Raw genomic sequence first — 19,115 nt, 5'->3', positions numbered from 1 at the left:
AGTAAATAAAATTAAGCCACTGCGTCTTCAGGGGCTCTCCCGTTGGCAGTAAAAACGGACTCCTTTCTGTGTTGTCACATCCATGTACAGCGCAATTTCCATGTTTCGCTCGCTTAGGTGATGCCATGTTGTTGTGTCCTCTATGGTCTCCTCACTACAACTGGGCGGGCAATCCATACAGTGGGTGGGAATCCAGAGGGGGGGCGTGGGGATCATCTCCCTTGCTGACGTAGTAAAGGGAAGAGCTTATCAACGCGCCGTTTTGACGCGCCATTCTCAAATGTTGGGCATAGTTTGGTTTACACATTATGAAATTTCTAGCCACTGGGGTGACTTAAGAAGGTCAGAGGAACTCATTTTAACGTTAAAAAACCTCAGAAAGTGAAAATTTCATGCCATGGGACCTTTAAATGTTTCCACATTTCATGTTGCCACTCCTTTGACCAATTACATCATTCATCAGACTAAATGAGGACTCGACTCTAGGTCCATGAAAGATGGAGAGGCAACACTTAACCAGTGCACCCAGGGAGGGGTACTTGTCTGGTTTGTCGAAGACATGACCCCACCACTCCACGATGCTCTCTCCCTCCTTAAAGCTGGGGATGGTCAGGTCAACACTGAACCGCACAAGTTCCCTCTGGATATCCTGGTCTGCTGGCAAGAGGTGCCCCAGCATACCACTCAGCCTGCCAAGATATGGAAGTACCTGCAGCTTTCAGTTCTTTTTAAATCAAGGCTGAATACTTTCTTCTTTGCTGCTGTCTTTTATTAAATCAAATTTGAGACTTTTAATTTGATTTCTTTCAGCACGGACAGCACTACAAAATGGCGTCTCCACTATACAGTGCCCTATATAGTGAGTAGCGAGCAATTTCGGACACAGTGATTGTCAAAAGACGCGCGCGCCCTCTTTCGAATGCTGACGTAATCAAGCCAGAAGTTTTGTTTGTTTTGATAGCAATCAGGAAAGTTTGAAAAAAGTAGGAAATTCAGTCCGATGACTCAATCCAGCTTCCAGTGGTCTGGTCTGCACTCTGACTGATGTGTGCACGCTGTGGCCAGCAGGAGAAGAGGCGCGAAATGATGCTGCTTGCCCTTTGCAGCGAGATGTACTCGTCGCTATGGCGTCAATATCAAAGCAGGAGGAGGAGGCGCAAACCGGCACGAGCTGTCTATGGGTGCGAAGCGACCTCCTTGCCCTTTGGGTCAATATCAAACACCCCCCCCCACCACCAATTTTTTTTCTCATCGGATCTACACGATTCACGTAGGTCACCCATTTTGGTTTCAAAACAGCGAATTTCGCCGAAAGGTGAGGGATTTTCATGTATGTACGTATATAGAAGCAAAATCCACCCTAGGAACACCGACCTATTTGCCAGAAAGAATCCAAAACGGCGAGGAACTGACCAAGAAGTAGTGATTTTTGTTGAACTGCTCATTAAGGCTTAATTAGTCCATAACTTCATTAATAATTGTAATTAAGAAACTCTGGGTAGAAGTTAGATGCACCCTAGGCACCCCTACCTTGATGCCAGAAAGAATCAAAATCGGTGAAGAATTGAGGGAAGTGATGCGTGGAAACTGCTCGTTAGGGATTGATTATTACAACACATCATTATTAATTGCAATTATGCAAATTTGGGTAGAAGCTACTGTATACGCACCCCAGGCAGACTGACCTTCCTGCCAAAAAGAATAAAAATTGGTGAATTGAGAGAGAAGGGATTTTCGTGAAATGTGGCCAACACGATGGCATAAACTCATCACCTGCTGGCCGGATGAGCTAATAAAACACTGAGATGTGCTGTTGTAGAAAAAAAAAAAATCATCATCATCTGTTTGGTACTAGTAACCAGGGCTTTGAACCGGTTCAAGGAACGAAAACGAAAACCGGGAACTTTTTCTATTTCACATGGAACAGAAACGAAACCAGAAACTTTATTATTTTTTATGTTCCGGAATAGAAACGCTTATTAAAAATAATGGTAACCGGTTAATACCGGTTTTTATTTCGTTCCTCAAAGTTTCCGTAGCCTACAAATAAAAAAAGCCATTCTTCTCCTGCACAAGTTTCTATGACCCACTGGGGTTCACTTCCTGTGTGACGTTCGCTGACTGAATGGAGAGAGCGGGAAGGTGGACTACTATCACGTCTCCACGTGATAATAAGTGAGTAAGTGCATTACTGAGTGTCTGAGCAAAGAAGAGCCTGAACGAAAATGTATCAATTGTTGCCCTTCCCACGGGAATCATCGCGGACTTGAGAGACGAGACCTGACGAGTTAGTTCGTTGGTAGCAGAACAAAATGTCTGGACACAAATCGGGTTTTCAGAAAAGGAAAGAAAATAAACGGAGGGTTGAAAATACAAAAAAGGAGGCAGAAAATGCAAAACGAGTTAAGGTAGGACAAATGGTTACTTTTCTGAGGCAGCCCGCCGTGGCTGCCTGCAGGCTTATTTATTATAGCCCATTTAGTTAAAATAGTTGATATAAAATGTTTATAGTTATGTGATGGTTGTCCTGATTTAGACTGGTGGGTTTTTTTGGGGGGAGGGGGTTGCGCGATGTTGCACCCGGGTCCAGATTAGGGCAGAACCGGCCCTGGCTACATTTAGTTTGTTTTATGTATGCATGTACTTGCATAGATGTGTACTTGGTCTTCCAATATGGCGTCTAACAAAATCTCGTGGCGCGGTGACGTCATGCGGCAGCCCTCTATAGGGCCTGACTAGCCTTTGGTAACACACTAAACGAATTCTCTTTCATTTTTGGCACTTTTTCTGTTTGTGTAGATGGGAAGACATACTGAGAATCCAAATCGCCAACATTTGAAATAATAATTGTTTTGAATTATTTCTTGTCTTATTTAATGAAGGTTGTAATAGAATTAGCCTACATTTGGCTTAAGCTGGATGAGACAGAGACATAATTTTATAGCCATTTGTTAAACAGCTGACAGGGAACGTAATTAACCGTTCCGGGAACGAAATTTTTGTTCTAACCGGTTCGGGAACGTCTATTTAATGGTGGAACCCAAAACCGGAAACGTTAAAATTCCGTTTCTGTTTGGAACGAACCAATAGGAAAAAAATTCTGGTTCAAAGCCCTGCTAGTAACTCCACTTCATATTGGGTCACATCCCAACACCACTGTGTTGATTATTTTCCTAGAACTGCACTTAAAAGGTAGAAATCAGATGATTCTTGAAGGCTGCTCTGGATGGTTTACAGACTCACATCATTCTCAGGCGTTCTACTTCTAATCCTGGAACCTTTTCTGTTGTGGGTTCGCCAAAGAGACGAGCAGAAGAAGCCTGTTTAGGATACCAAGGAGCTGTTTTGTATTCAAATACGGAACTTTGAACTTTTGCGTAGACACTTAGATGTCAGTACGATGACTGTGGCATGTCTTGTGTGGTAGCAACTTCCTGCGTTTCTCCCGTCTTTATGAGGTGGTGTAAGAAGCCCGAGGCGGAGCTCAGAGAGGACGCCACGGCCCAGTGCAACCGACACCTGAAACCTTCTACTGATTCACCACGACTCATTTCACAGGTTTAAATCAATCAATCTGACTCAAATGCCAGATAACGCAAGGGACCAGCATCGCATAACTGTCTTGAGTTCATTTTCCGCACTGGTTTCCTTCCAGATGCTGATGACTAACAGCTGCTAGGTGGGTGTCAGACGGATAAAATGATTCACTGATCTCCTCAAACACTGCCAGGTGTCTCATTAACAGTAATTACCAGAATACAGGGCATTCATTATAATGATCGTAAGGGACAAAAATAATTACGCCCCCGCTCCGAAGGCCGGGGTGTAATACTAATTTACCTCCGTCTGTCTGTCCGTCCGAAACACCCTTTTTCTCAGCAACCACAAATCATAGCCACATGGTACCGAGCTTCAGCTTGGGGTTCTATACCATGTATACCATTTTCAGGTCTGTCGCACATCGACTTCCTGTTTACTGACTGAATGTATTTATAAAACCTATAGCGTGGAGTTAAAGTTTTCGTAACATTTTTCTCAGCAACCACAAAATCATAGCCACTTGGTACTTGGTAACAAGCTTCAGCTTGGGGTTCTATACCGTGTATACCGTTTTCAGATCTGTCACACATTGACTTCCTGTTTACCGACAATGCATTTACAAAACATATAGCGTGGATTTACAAAGTTTTCGTAACACTTTTCTCAGCAACCACAAATCACAACTGCTTGATATTTGGTACCGAGCTTCAGCTTGGGGTTCTATACCATATATACAGTTTTCAGGTCTGTCGCACATCAACTTCCAGTTTACCGACTGAATGTATTTACGAAACATATAGCGTGGATTTACAAAATTTTCGTAACACTTTTCTCAGCAACCACAAAATCATAGCCACTTGGGAACGAGCTTCAGCCTGGGGTTCTATACCGTGTATACCGTTTTCAGGTCTGTCGCACATCGACTTCCTGTTTACCGACTGAATGTATTTACAAAAAGTGGATTTTGACACCATTTCAAAACGACAGTTTACCAGGATGCTATTTGAAATCCCTGGGGAGAACACTGCTCTTTACTTACTTGTTTCAGGGTTCATTATTTGTTGAAGTCAAAATTCAAGATTTTTATTTGTCATATACACAATAACACACAGCGGTTTATTATTGGGTAATGAAATTCTTATTTTGCAACTGCCTGACCAAACTACGCTTACCAAAATAAATATAATATGAAATATAAAATATAAAGTGCATATGGAATGCAAAATATAAAAAAGGTAGAGTGAAAAAAGATAACATTTAAAAAAAATAAAAAATTGCTCCAACGTCAACGTTCATAAGGCCAAATAAAAAAAAATTTTAAAAAAAAGTGTGTTTCCGGTAACCCAACCGATCGAGAATTTCCGCGTCGAAATTGCCGACCGTAAAGTTTTTATTACAAATTTCCCTCGATCTTTTAGTGTAAGCGGCGTTAGTTTGTCATAATTTTTTGTTTCAACGCATTCAAGTTGTGAAAGAAACGATAAAAAGTAAAATGTTTCGCCACTTCTATCAGCCCTCCTGCATAAACATGGAAGCGCACTTGTATACTGAAGGAGGAAGGGAAAACTGAGCCGAGCCCCCATTTTGAATCCTCATTCAAGGCTGTAATGCAAATTGCTTCCTGTTCAGTATACAAGTGCACTTCCATGGCAGGGAAAAACACTACGTTTTGCCGCCTATGTAGTCCCCTATTTATACAAATAGGAGTCATTCAGGATTCAGCCATGTTTGTGCTCGGTGTTTTTGCTCGACCCAAGTTCTACAGTAGGCTAGGCTAGGCCGTCTGCTTTTAATGGAAGTAGCCTAGCCTAGGACGTTATTTTCACGTTATTACATGAAAATATCATGAAATATCGCTTCCACAGATCATAACTCGAACTCTCGCGATATTTTTTTTTATTCGTTTAAAGATTTAAAACACTTATTTTATTATGATGTGTGGTATAAAGGATTCTGTGCCAAAATACTATTTTGTAAGATGTTTACTTGTGTTCATTTTTTCGAACAAAAGAAAAAAAAAAAACTTTTTCCTACCTACCGACCATATTTTAGTATTTCATGTTACTGGAAACACACTTTTTTTTTTTTTTTGGCCTAAGTGTCCTAGTCCTTCGATTGCTTGCATTCTGATAAGCACGAGAGCAGGAGGGATACGCAAGTGAGCAGTAGCTCACAATTGTTCCAAGCTGCTCTGAAAGCTTTTATTTTGTACTAATTTGAAATGCTTTCCTCCCGGTGTCTTGCGTTGCGTTGCCCTGTGATGGAGCGTAAGCAGCAGAATTCAAGAAACGAGCACAGAGAACAACATCTGCTCAAAAACGTGGAAAACTTGCACTAATGGTAAAAACATTTCACTTGGAAAGGACTGTAAGTGGCTTTCCTTTTGAATAGTCTGAGGGGGAAGGAGAAAAAAAAAACATGAAAAGCTAGTAACATCTCCATATGGATGAAGAATAATATATGTCTGCAGTTTCAATCTGCGAATGTAAGATCAGCAAAAGCTGAGCGAATGTACATGTACTCGTTTTACGTTTGTTACACAGAGCTGCACCCTTTTAGCGGTCTGTTCTTAGCACACACACAATGAACATTCCAGAAAGATGAGTAGGAGTCCTTTCATTGCATTTCATTACATTTTACTATGTAATATGTGTAACCTTTAACATGTCTGAACATTGTTCTGCTTACAAACTGCAGCATGACCTCAGCTCGGAGGTGAAATATGCAGCCACACCGCCAGTCCAACGAAAGAGTGTGAAGTGCACACAGAGTGGCTCGAGACTGAGGACTTGGGAAGTACGTAAAACTGGACATGAGAGACCAAGCGACAGAGTGAATGGGGAAACGGCGGGGAAGGAGTCAAAAGTCTGAAGAAGGAGGAAGCAGTGGACTTGTTTCAAGATCAATGATTTCCTACGTGAGATTTCTCACTCCTGAGGTTTCCTCGCACATCCAGTTTCACAACACGTGCCTTTGTGGTAAAATGCCTGACATATCAAACTGGCATGACCAGACAGTTCTCTACAACTGTCTCCCTCACCCTTTTCTTCCTCCTTTATTAAAATGTTTACAGTCCATACCTGCATGCACAAACAGCTCTTCCTGAAACACAGGCTGGATCACTGTTAAACATGTAGAAGCACTTACACCAAGTGTTACGTTAAGCTTACAGCGCACTATATAGGACCACGAGCTGGCTTAGTGGTTAGCGTGTCCGCCTCTTGACTGGGAGATCACGAGTCCTACTTGCGGTCGGGTCATACCAAAGACCATCATAAAAATGGTAGATGCTACTATCTGGTGAGGCGCGCTCCAATACAGATGCAAGTAGGGAGTCAAACTCTCGCGGTTACCAGAGGACCAGCCCCCCACCGTAACCCATAATAAGCGACAGACCAAGGGCTGTAGAAATGGAGGCCCAGTGCACCTCAAAACACTGGTTAGTACTGGGACAGGACACTGTCTGGGAAGACCAGGTCCTGACGTGGGAAGGACCAGGGGCGTAGCCATCATTTTAGAAGTGAGGGGGACAAATTGTTCAGAGGTCTATTGAGTGATTAATCATCCTCTCGCATTCAATTGCACCTCTCCTTCGCAGCTAAAGAACCACATAACCACAAACAGCACAGCACCAGGGAACCGACTTTAGGTCTTTAAAATGATATACTATCAAAATCTAAAGTCAAAATCTCATCTCATCTCATTATCTCTAGCCGCTTTATCCTTCTACAGGGTCGCAGGCAAGCTGGAGCCTATCCCAGCTGACTACGGGTGAAAGGCGGGGTACACCCTGGACAAGTCGCCAGGTCATCACAGGGCTGACACATAGACACAGACAACCATTCACACTCACATTCACACCTACGGTCAATTTAGAGTCACCAGTTAACCTAACCTGCATGTCTTTGGACTGTGGGGGAAACCGGAGCACCCGGAGGAAACCCACGCGGACACGGGGAGAACATGCAAACTCCACACAGAAAGGCCCTCGCCGGCCACGGGGCTCGAACCCAGGACCTTCTTGCTGTGAGGCGACAGCGCTAACCACTACACCACCGTGCCGCCTTCAAGTCAAAATCTACAAAGTAAAATTTATAAATAGAATTAATAGTAGTGACATAGCTAGTTATATTCTCTTCTCACCTGCGACCCTGTATAATCATCCCCGTTGGCCTCTGGTCCACTGTCTCCTCTCTCACCCTGCTCTTTCTATTGTGGCAATAAAGATTAAAAAATATGTGGAAAGTAACATTTTGAAATAGAATTAGGAATACAGTAATAATAAATCAGCAAATTCATGTACTTTAAACTTTAACTACCACAAAAATAAATTAAATCTTTACAAAAATTACATTTATATTCTTATTTTCTACCCAGAAGTGAGTAATCTTAGAGTAGCCAAAATAGTAACGTTACTCAAGTAAGAGTATTGTTACTTTAGAATAATATTACTCAAGTAAAAGTAAAACGTATTTTGCAACAAAACAACTCTTAAGAGTACAATTTATCCAAAAAGTTACTCAAGTAAATGTAACGGAGTAAATGTAACTAGTTACTACCGCCTCTAAGTTAGCTAGCTAGCTTAACTAACTAAATTGACATCTATTTGTCATCTTTTAGCTAAACATCTACATTCAACAGCATTACTCAACTTACACGGTTTGTTTGGAAAAAAAACTGTCTAAAGTCTTTAGCCTCTTGGCTGGTTTGCTGAACATACAGAAGCGCTGCCCAGATCTGAATCACACCAAAGATACTCATACAATATTTTCTAAAGCGTCTCTCATCACACACGACAGCGGTGTTTGCCGCCTTAGCTCCACCTGCTCATGATGCGTTTAGAGGCGGCTCGGAAAAACGTGTTTCCACATGTTAAAAATGAGTTGAGTGGTTGTAATGGCTGGAAAAAAAAAAAAAAAGTGCGGGGGACAGAGGGCACAAATACGGGAAGTGCAGGGGACATGTCCCCCGCGTCCGCTACGCCCATGGGAAGGACTTTGACTTGAGACTACATAGCTTGTCAAAGATAATATCTACAACCCCGATTCCAAAAAAGTTGGGACAAAGTCCAAATTGTAAATAAAAACGGAATGCAATGATGTGGAAGTTTCAAAATTCCATATTTTATTCAGAATAGAACATAGATGACATATCAAATGTTTAAACTGAGAAAATGTATCATTTAAAGAGAAAAATTAGGTGATTTTAAATTTCATGGCAACAACACATCTCAAAGTTGGGACAAGGCCATGTTTCCCACTGTGAGACATCCCCTTTTCTCTTTACAACAGTCTGTAAACGTCTGGGGACTGAGGAGACAAGTTGCTCAAGTTTAGGGATAGGAATGTTAACCCATTCTTGTCTAATGTAGGATTCTAGTTGCTCAACTGTCTTAGGTCTTTTTTTGTCGTATCTTCCGTTTTATGATGCGCCAAATGTTTTCTATGGGTGAAAGATCTGGACTGCAGGCTGGCCAGTTCAGTACCCGGACCCTTCTTCTACGCAGCCATGATGCTGTAATTGATGCAGTATGTGGTTTGGCATTGTCATGTTGGAAAATGCAAGGTCTTCCCTGAAAGAGACGTCGTCTGGATGGGAGCATATGTTGCTCTAGAACCTGGATATACCTTTCAGCATTGATGGTGTCTTTCCAGATGTGTAAGCTGCCCATGCCACACGCACTAATGCAACCCCATACCATCAGAGATGCAGGCTTCTGAACTGAGCGCTGATAACAACTCGGGTCGTCCTTCTCCTCTTTAGTCCGAATGACACGGCGTCCCTGATTTCCATAAAGAACTTCAAATTTTGATTCGTCTGACCACAGAACAGTTTTCCACTTTGCCACAGTCCATTTTAAATGAGCCTTGGCCCAGAGAAGACGTCTGCGCTTCTGGATCATGTTTAGATACGGCTTCTTCTTTGAACTATAGAGTTTTAGCTGGCAACGGCGGATGGCACGGTGAATTGTGTTCACAGATAATGTTCTCTGGAAATATTCCTGAGCCCATTTTGTGATTTCCAATACAGAAGCATGCCTGTATGTGATGCAGTGCCGTCTAAGGGCCCGAAGATCACGGGCACCCAGTATGGTTTTCCGGCCTTGACCCTTACGCACAGAGATTCTTCCAGATTCTCTGAATCTTTTGATGATGATATGCACTGTAGATATGTTCAAACTCTTTGCAGTTTTACACTGTTGAACTCCTTTCTGATATTGCTCCACTATTTGTCGGCGCAGAATTAGGGGGATTGGTGATCCTCTTCCCATCTTTACTTCTGAGAGCCGCTGCCACTCCAAGATGCTCTTTTCATACCCAGTCATGTTAAATGACCTATTGCCAATTGACCTAATGAGTTGCAATTTGGTCCTCCAGCTGTTCCTTTTTTGTACCTTTAACTTTTCCAGCCTCTTATTGCCCCTGTTCCAACTTTTTTGAGATGTGTTGCTGTCATGAAATTTCAAATGAACCAGTATTTGGCATGAAATTTCAAAATGTCTCACTTTCAACATTTGATATGTTGTCTATGTTCTATTGTGAATACAATATCAGTTTGAGATTTGTAAATTATTGCATTCCGTTTTTATTTACAATTTGTACTTGGTCCCAACTTTTTTGGAATCGGGGTTGTAATAACAGTGCATTTACAAACTGAACCCCAGTTAGCTTTCTCTTGGACAATCAATGGTTTGTTGCGCAGGATAGTGGTGCTGCCTCAAAGCTCTGGGGTCCTGGGTTTAAGCCTGAGCCCAGGTTACTGTCTGCATGAACTTTTTCAAATGATCTCCCCATGTCTGTGTGGGCTTCCTCCAAGTTCTCTGGTTTCCTCCCATCTCCCAAAAACATGCCAGTTGATGGACTGGCTAAGATGAATTGCCCCTTGGATGCGAATGAGTGCATGGTCCCCTGCAATCCCTGGTATCCCAATTAGGGTCCATTCCGTCCTTGCACACACTGCGTGGTTGCTTCTGGAGCCACTGCAACCCTGACCAGGAGAAATCTTTTATTGAAAATGAATGAATGCTATAGGGAGCATCTCCAAGAGCTGGAGAAATAATGAATTTCAAAAGCTGCTAACCTCCTGGGATTTTTCAAGCACGACAGTTTCTAGAGTTTACAAAAATGGTGCCAATAAAAGTAAAAATATCCATGCAGCTTTTCAACCAGCAGGGAACGGGTTCTTGAAGCGGGTTCCGTTCAGGATTCTCTGAACCTTGGTGCCAGTTAATGAACCGGGCCATGTTTACACCAGTTTTGAGTGAAACCGTTGTAAAATCAAGGATATGTCATGAATGGAGGGTGTTGCACATTTCATTTCACCTTTTCCATTGCTGTGCTCAGTTTCTTCTCAAAACTAATGACGCCCACTGAGGTCACCGTTCGCTTTGGAAAAACCAGTGGGGAACCAACTTATTTTTCGTCAAAATGCTCTGAATGGTTCACAATTTGGTGCGCGAACAAGCACGGAACCCGATCCCTGTTGGTCGAAAAGCAGTACCAGTGAGAGTCTGTTCTGCGGGCAAGAACGGCTTGTTGATGAGAGAAGTTGGAGGAGAATGACCAGGCGGCTCTGAGCTGACAGGAAGGCTATGGTAACTCAAATAATTACTCTGTACAACCGTGGTGAGCAGAAAAGCATCTCAGAACATACAGACTCTGATGCAGATCGACATCATCAGCAGAAGACCAAATCAAGTTCCAATCCTCTCAGTGAAGAACCAGAATCTTATGGCCCTTTTCCACTACCCTTTTTCAGCTCACTTCAGCCCGACACGGCTCGCGTTTCGACTACCTCAGAGCGGCACGACTCGGCTCGCTTCAGCCCTGCTCAGCACCCAAAACTCGCACGGTTTTGGAGTGGTGCTGAAGCGAGCCAACCCGAGCCGAGTGGGGCTAGGGGCGTGAGGAGACACTCCCCTGTGCATTGATTGGTGAGGAGGAGTGTCCTCACATGCCCACACACGAGCACGCTGGGATCTGTAAACACCGTAAACCCGGAAGAAGAATTACGAGAATTTCTGAAGCCTTATCAGCCTCGCCTCATCTACACGCTCTTGCCAGTATCTGTTGGCGTTGTCAGTGACAACAAGCCACAGCACCAAGACCAGCAACACTAACGACTCCATGTCCTCCATGTTTATTGTTTACTATCCGGGTCGTGAGACTACCGCTTAAAAGGTCACTGATGTCACTGTTTGCACCGCCTAACGACATCACGTGACGTCCACCCACTTTCGCCAAGTCCACCCACTTCCAGCCAGCACGGTTCAGCGCGGTTGTAGTCGAAATGCAACTCCAACAGCCCCACTCAGCTCGACTCAGCCGTGTTGGTAGTGGAAAAGCGGCATTAGGCTACACTAAAATTGTACAGATGGAGATTTGTAAAAGATAAGACAATATTTTTCCCCTGTTCAGTATTTATCACTCCGGTACTAGTGTAAGTTCTGGGTGCACTTAAGAAGCAGGAATTTGAAATTGTGCCCAAATGAATGGAAGAGGAGTTAGACATTACTTGATGTCAAATAAAGTGAATCCTGAATGACTTCATGTTGGACGGATGGCACACAGTATCCCTACAGTACTGTGTAAAAGTCTTTATTAGAAATTTTTATTTGATGACTTCTATATTATCAAGTCAGTATGAAAACATAGCATGGTAGATTTCCAAACATCAGTTTTCCGGCACAAAATTAAATGTTACTGAAAAATGTCCAAGTCAGGAACGAAAGCAGATTATGTAAGAGACTCTTTTCAGATCCCAAAAAAACACCCCACTGGGTTTTGCTACAAGAAGAACTCCAGAAGAACTGTGGCTGGTTCTGGAAGACACTCAGGAAAACTTACAGCTCATTTCCTTATAAAACTGCACTAACTGTACCGGAGACTACTTTTTTGTTTTTTTCCAAGCAAAAGGTCGTCACATCAAATACTGACCATTTCATTCGTTACTGTTTACTGCTCTTTCTCCCTTTTTTCAGGTCATTTTAAACACAAACATTGAAAGGAGAACTGAAGGCAATTTTTTTATCATCAAAATTCTATTTCTCATTTTATTAAAATATCGGAATACCTTTTTGATCGCTACTGTCGTCACTGCTGTAGCAAGTTATGAGTGTTTGAAATATGCTATGTAATATCAGTCCATCAAAGCAATGGCCGTAAACGAGATTCGTTGAGACCTGTGCGAGACATCGTAGGACGGAAGTAAAACGTACAGCGGAAATCAAAGTGACCGACATCTGCCAACGTTGTCAAAAGACGTGCGCGGCCTCTTTCGAATGCTGACGTAATCAAGCCAGAAGTTTTGTTTGTTTTGATAGCAATCAGGAAAGTTTGAAGAAAGTAGGCAGTAATCATCATTTAAACTCGTTTTTGTGCAATATTTCGTTTGGAAAACAGTTTTCAAAATGGCGGCACTGACACCTGGGGCCATCCTTAAAAAAAATCTGTTTCCTGTCCACCGGGTGAGCAAAAAAATTTTTCAGTCGGGAGGGAGGGATTTTTTTTTTTTTTAATATATGGATGGATAAGAAATCGCAATGCTGTGTTTGCTTTTTCTTTCAGTACTTTATTACAAAAGCAGACACATTTAATAAAATGACAGTTTAATCAACTGAAACTTGTACAAAAACTTAAAGTTAGCATTTTAAATGGGGGGGCGTCGTGGCTCAGGTGGATAAGGCGCCATACCATAAATCCAGGGACCCGGGTTCGATTCCGGCCCGAGGTCATTTCCTGATCCCTCCCCGTCTCTCTCTCCCACATTTCCTGTCTCTACACTGTTCTATCCAATAAAAGGTGAAAAAAAGCCCCAAAAAATATCTTTAAAAAAAAAAATTTCCGACACACGGACTTTTTGTAGTTCTAAATCGACCGTTAGGCCTAGTTCGGATGAAATGATCACTGAATGATTTGTTTTTCTGAATCTTTGCTATTTTGTTGTTCGCTAGAATACCATTTTGCGATTTCACACTTAAGCAAAATTTAAAACTCCGGATCTCCTTCATTTGTGGTGGCTGCCATTTTTTTGTGCCGCACGGCGCATGCGCAGAACTGATTCAGTTCAGAGTGCGCGCGCACTCGGCAGTAGTGTGTCGGAGGGAACAGAAGCAGAGATAACGCTCATTTTGTCTCCGGTAAACCAGTCTTCTCTCGTTCAATTACGTGCTGGCATCAAAAGACACCGTTGGTTGTAAATGAACCCAAACTGAGTGGTTGGAGTGTACAGTATTTTCATACACAAATGGAGAAATGTTTGCGGAGTGTTTAATTGTGTAGCCGCCACTGCAGACCGTTGTCGTTGTTAATTCATAGCATGCTCAGCTGCGTGAATGTGTCATGCACCGAAAATAAGAGATTTACAAGCCAGGAACGCCTCATGATGCAATACGCAAGAAAAGAAAGAAGATTTACTGCCATTTTACTTTGTATTTGAGTAAAGTGAATAAATAAATGGTCTGTGGAAAATACATTTAATCCTGGGAACTGCGTGCACAGGAGTTTATTTTGTGTTTACTCCCCCCTCGGCTGGCTACTTATTTGTCATGGCTGGCTAGTATGAGCCTTAGTGGAAAGCCCTGGGAATGCGGAAATGTCAAGTTCGATTTTAGATTTACGAACCCAAAAAAAAAGTCAACCGCACAAACGGCGCTCACCCGGCCGGTGGACCGGAAACAGAACATTTTTTAATAATGGCCTGGCGGACACTTCACGTTTCGAAGTCTCGCACAAGTCTCGTGAAGATCGCACACTAGAAGTTATAATTTAAGGTTTCTGCTTTTATTGCAGGAATTTGTAGATTTTATTGATAATTACAGTGATTTGTAAAGTTCTAGTTAATGAATAAGAAACTAAATTTAAACTTTATAACATACATGCATATATAAAGTCCGCCATGTTGGATGACAACAACCAAGCTGGTGGCGCTTCACGTCGGAGCTGCTGCAACGCTGCGTGACTTTCATTTCATTGCCTTTGAAGAAAGACAATGCCTCCTTTGTGTGCGGGATATAATTGCGGTAATAATGCTACTCGTGACAAAGAGAAACGGTTCTTCAGAAAGAATTCCCAAAATAATTAAAAACGGCGACAAAACGGATGAAGAGCTGTCCAGAGAATGGAACGACGTGCGCACGCTGTGGTTCAAAAACATACATCGTAAGGACTTAACTGAGGAAAAAGCTAATTACATCCACGTGCGTGTTGATTAGGGATGTTAACCGATGCCGTTTGACCAAATCAACGTCAACCGGTTAATTTTTTTTTGGTTGTCGGTTAAAAAAAAATCAAAAATCAATCATCGTTTTGAAGCTGCCGATTTTGGAGCGGAGAACCTGGAATTCTGTGTTGTAAACGCTTGGGGCGTGCCATGCAGTGTAAGGATGACAGCTGACAAATCAGAAACACCCATTCAGTCATGTCCCGCCCCAGTTGAAGACAGCTGCCACTCAGCGAAAGAAAAGTGTAGACACAGGCTTTTTAGCTTACAAATTACTATTCTGTTTTTTTTTTTTAATTAGGATGCAGTGCAAAGCACTGCAACTATTGTTCTTCTACGTGTTTCTTCTTCTTCTTATATTTATTATTCCTACGCAATTTTTGATTTCAAATAACTCAATAACCGTACGTAGCACACAGACAAACAATACATCAAAATGTGCGGCTCGATCGGACTCGCTATGCTATTACTTTTCTCTACAGAATACGATTTTTTCGCGACATAGTCGCGAAAAAATCGTCGAAAAAAACCCCATTCATTTCTATGGAATTAATTGAAAAAAAAAAAGCACTTTTTCAACGTTTTTCAAACGTCCGCTGCTCTGGCATGCTTTAACCTAGAGATGTGATTCAAACTCTAAAACGTAGGAAAACTTCTCCTCTGTGGATCTGGCATTCAACTTTTCTGCTAGGTTCTACACTTTCGGATCAGTCCCGGCTCAACCGCCATCTGGGATCTGGGAGAAAATCCGGCTTTTGAATGGGTGTCTATTGCGTTACACACCAGTGAAGCTCGTTAACTTAGAGTGGAGAGAGGTTGAAAATAAAGCTCAAACTTTCTTGCTTAAACTGTGTTTTCAGCCACAAATTTCACTCTACAGACATGATTTTCTCAAAAGTAGTAGTAAAACTTGTCCTGATTCACACAATGTGTCTACCTAAACGATAGGATTTACAGTTTTTGAATGACAAGCGTCAAACTGAGGACAGGGCAGCTGACAGGCTTCATTGACACCCATTATAAACGTGAGAGAAAAGTCACTCATTTTTAAATCGCTCTAGTGTCGTTATTTTTAACACGACAGACAAAAAAATACATCATTTTATTCAGGAGACCCTTCTAGCGCTCACTGTGAAAGAATTTTGTGAATAGCTGCTTCCGTTGTCGAGTTATTTGTCATTGTTCGAGGCCTGGTCCTGAGCAAAATACAGCAGGCACCTGACAAAACCTTGTGTGTGTGTGTGTGTGTCTTAACCTGCTCAGGCCCGTCACCATGCCGACTGGCTTCAATAAGGGAGCAGAGAGGGGAGGGGGCGGCTGTCTCAAGCACACACATAAATCATGGCATTGTAGCTTCATAGCAGGTCACACAACCGTACATCGCACACAGACAAACAATATATCAAAACGTGTGGCTCGATCGGACTCACTATGCTATTACTTTTCTCTACAGAATACGATTTTTTCGTGACGTAGTCGCGAAAAAAAAATCGCCCCAAAAAACCCCATTCATTTCTATTGAATTAATTGAAAAAAAGCTCTTTTTCAATGTTTTTCAAACGTCCGCTGCTCTGGCATGCTTTCACCTAGAGACATGATTCAAACTCTAAAACGTAGGAAAACTTCTCCTCTGTGGATCTGGCATTCAACTTTTCTGCTAGGTTCTACACTTTCGGATCAGTCCCGGCTCAAACGCCATGTGGGTTCCGGGAGAAAATCCGGCTTTTGAATGGGTGTCTATTGCGTTACACACCAGTGCAGCTCGTTAAGTCAGAGTGGAGAGAGCTTGAAAAAAAAAGGTCAAACTTTCTCGCTTAAACTGTGTTTTCAGCCACAAATTTCACTCTACAGACATGATTTTCTCAAAAGTAGTAGTAAAACTTGTCCTGATTCACACAATGTGTCTACCTAAACGATAGGATTTACAGTTTTTGAATGAGAAGCCTCAAACTGAGAAGAGGGCAGCCGACAGGCCTCACCTTAGCCGCCCACTTTATTAGGAACACTTCTGTTCGTGCATACAAACTACAAACACTCTTCTTAGAGTTTAGAGTTTATTTTATTTTTAAAAGGGACAGTGCACAAATTAAACATTATCCTTGTGGTAGGGACAGATGTCTGTCCCAGGTTATAGCGGTACATGCTAATTTCCGCCTGTAGTCACTTTTTGTTTATACTCTTGAATAGCTCTTCTTCATGACAGCTGCTGTCTCAAGCACACACATAATCATTGCATTGAAACATCATTGCAGGTCACACATTCACGGCCAGCGAACATGCGTGACCGAATTGCTTCGCGCACTGCATCCTCTCACAATTTCCCCCGGGGAATTGTCCGGTCTAGTTATTATTAGAAGGCACATCGAGTTTAGTCCTGCCTTGGCCAGTGCATTCTGAAAGTATGTTTCGGTCTGTAGCCAACAATGCATGTTACTGCAGATCACATCTCTCCACACAAACTAAAGGCGCAGATGCCGACTTTTTCACGGCTGAATCGTGCAGATCCGATTTTTTTTTTAAGGGGGGGGGACATTGGAGTGTCTGAATGATTTCATCAGAGTAAATTCTGTATTAAAATTACTAAATAAGCAAATGCTGTTCCAGTCCATGAAACACAGGAAGTATGAGAAGAAAGCAGTAAGTCAGAAAGCTGCGCACATTTGCGCAGCTTCCGCAAAAACGTGCGCAGCTTTCTGATTTACTGTTTTCTTCTCATACTTATTCTTCCTATGTTTCATGGACTGTAACGGCATTTGCTTATTTAGTAATTTTAATACAGAATTTACTCTGATGAAATTATTCAGACACTCCAACGTCCCCCCCCCCCCCCCCCTCCAAAAAAAAATCGAATCTGCACGATTCAGCTGTGAAAAAGGCGGCATCCGCCAAAAGGCGCGCCGTTTGCATCCCTGTTTAAACTCATAGGTTAACCGACTTTAACCGGCTAATGAGGCTCAGTCAAGATTTTTTTTAGTTTTCGCCATCTCTAGTGTTGATCACTTTATATCTGTTAAGAGTTCATTGCTAATTAAAGCTATGTTTTCCGCTGATTAAATTTAACTTTTGAGCTTGAGCATGAACACACTGCTTCTCACCCAAACCTACGTGATTAAACAAATCCAGATTGGGCACCAACACTCAAATTAGGACATAAGATCAAGACGAAAGAAAACTCATCTTGCAGTATCAAGAAGCAACAGGATAAATGAAAGATCTGCCAAGAAAGCCAGATTCGAAGCAGCGCAAAACTTGGCGAGTTTGGATACACAAGAAGAACCACGTGGGTCAAATTTACCAGGTGAGATATTAGCGATGCCATTCCAGTAACTTCATTTTACTTACGCACTTTTTTTTTTTGGTAGAACAAGATAGTTCACTATTCTTCGTTTGTACGTGACATCACAGCTAATTATGCATGAGGCTTTGAACCGGAAGTCAGCCATGTTGGAAGATATACACAAACTCACATGGCACACGTTTACTATAGAAAATATGCTCGAGAGGTTGTGATGCTCAAGAATTCCTTTAGTTTATTCGCTATGCCGACTCTGTGCTGTAACTGGATGCGGGAACAACTCTATTCGAGACAAGGGGACGTAGAAGTTCTTTAGAATTCCAGCAATTATAAATAATCAAGAAGAAGAAAAAAAAAAGCAAACAGAGTTGTCCACAGAGTGTAAACATCAATGGCTGTCCAACATAAATCGGGCTGATCTCAGCGATGAGAAAGCAAAAACCACACGAGTCTGTAGTGAACATTTTATCAATGGTAAGTGTTACAAACTAGCTAGTTATTAATGAAAGAGACTGCAATAGATAAGAAATACTGGATTGTTTAATAGCCTGTAGGGGTCGACCGATAATCGGCCTGGCCGATATATCGGGCCGATATTCTGCATTTTTAGGGTTATCGGTATCGGCCATAATTTCCACCGATATGCCGATAACATGCCTTTTTGCAGCCATTTCGTTCCTAACGCGACTGTCACTGCACGTCCTTTCCTGCACTCGCCTCTCTGAGTTCAAGAACACGGTCCCGCCCACCACAACATCTGATTTGTTTGGCACAAGAGATATAGCCAATCGACACGTGTAGCTAAACGCTGTGAACTGTTTCAAGGCGGCCGTACGGGCACTCGGGCAGAAGCGGCACAAGGGATACAGCCAATCAACATGCGTAGCTAAACGCTGTGAACTGTTTCAAGGCGGCCGTACGGGCACTCGGGCAGAAGCAGATCCCACTTCAAGGTATTGCCGCAATAAGTCACAAACACACAAGTTGCAAAAGCACAACATCATTATATGTTTACATTCTTCATCTGCTACTCGTTAAAATTGTCCATTTGCATCTGTGT

General features: G+C 42.4%; 1 protein-coding gene and 1 long non-coding RNA gene across 3 annotated transcripts in view; one reads left to right on the top strand and one right to left on the bottom strand.

Annotated features, from left to right (window-relative positions):
- LOC132892866 (uncharacterized) overlaps nt 1–6,617 on the top strand; it is a 58,103-nt gene extending 51,486 nt beyond the window's left edge. Inside the window, exon 2 of the long non-coding RNA XR_009655487.1 lies at nt 6,238–6,617. This is a non-coding gene — a long non-coding RNA (uncharacterized LOC132892866). The remainder of the gene's footprint in view (nt 1–6,237) is intronic.
- acsl2 (acyl-CoA synthetase long chain family member 2) overlaps nt 1–19,115 on the bottom strand; it is an 87,816-nt gene that overhangs the window by 61,552 nt on the left and 7,149 nt on the right. The window contains exon 2 of one of the 2 annotated variants that reach the window (XM_060931328.1): nt 7,684–7,749. The exons of the other annotated variant lie outside the window; for it this stretch is intronic. The gene's annotated coding sequence lies outside the window, so the exon portion shown is untranslated. The remainder of the gene's footprint in view (nt 1–7,683; nt 7,750–19,115) is intronic. 2 annotated transcript variants of the gene reach the window in all.

The sequence above is a fragment of the Neoarius graeffei genome, chromosome 10 (assembly GCF_027579695.1).
Source record: "Neoarius graeffei isolate fNeoGra1 chromosome 10, fNeoGra1.pri, whole genome shotgun sequence".
Classification (NCBI taxonomy): Eukaryota; Metazoa; Chordata; class Actinopteri; order Siluriformes; family Ariidae; genus Neoarius; species Neoarius graeffei.
The sequence above is the reverse complement of the archived record's forward strand: the minus strand, read 5'-3'. Positions and strand labels throughout refer to the sequence as shown.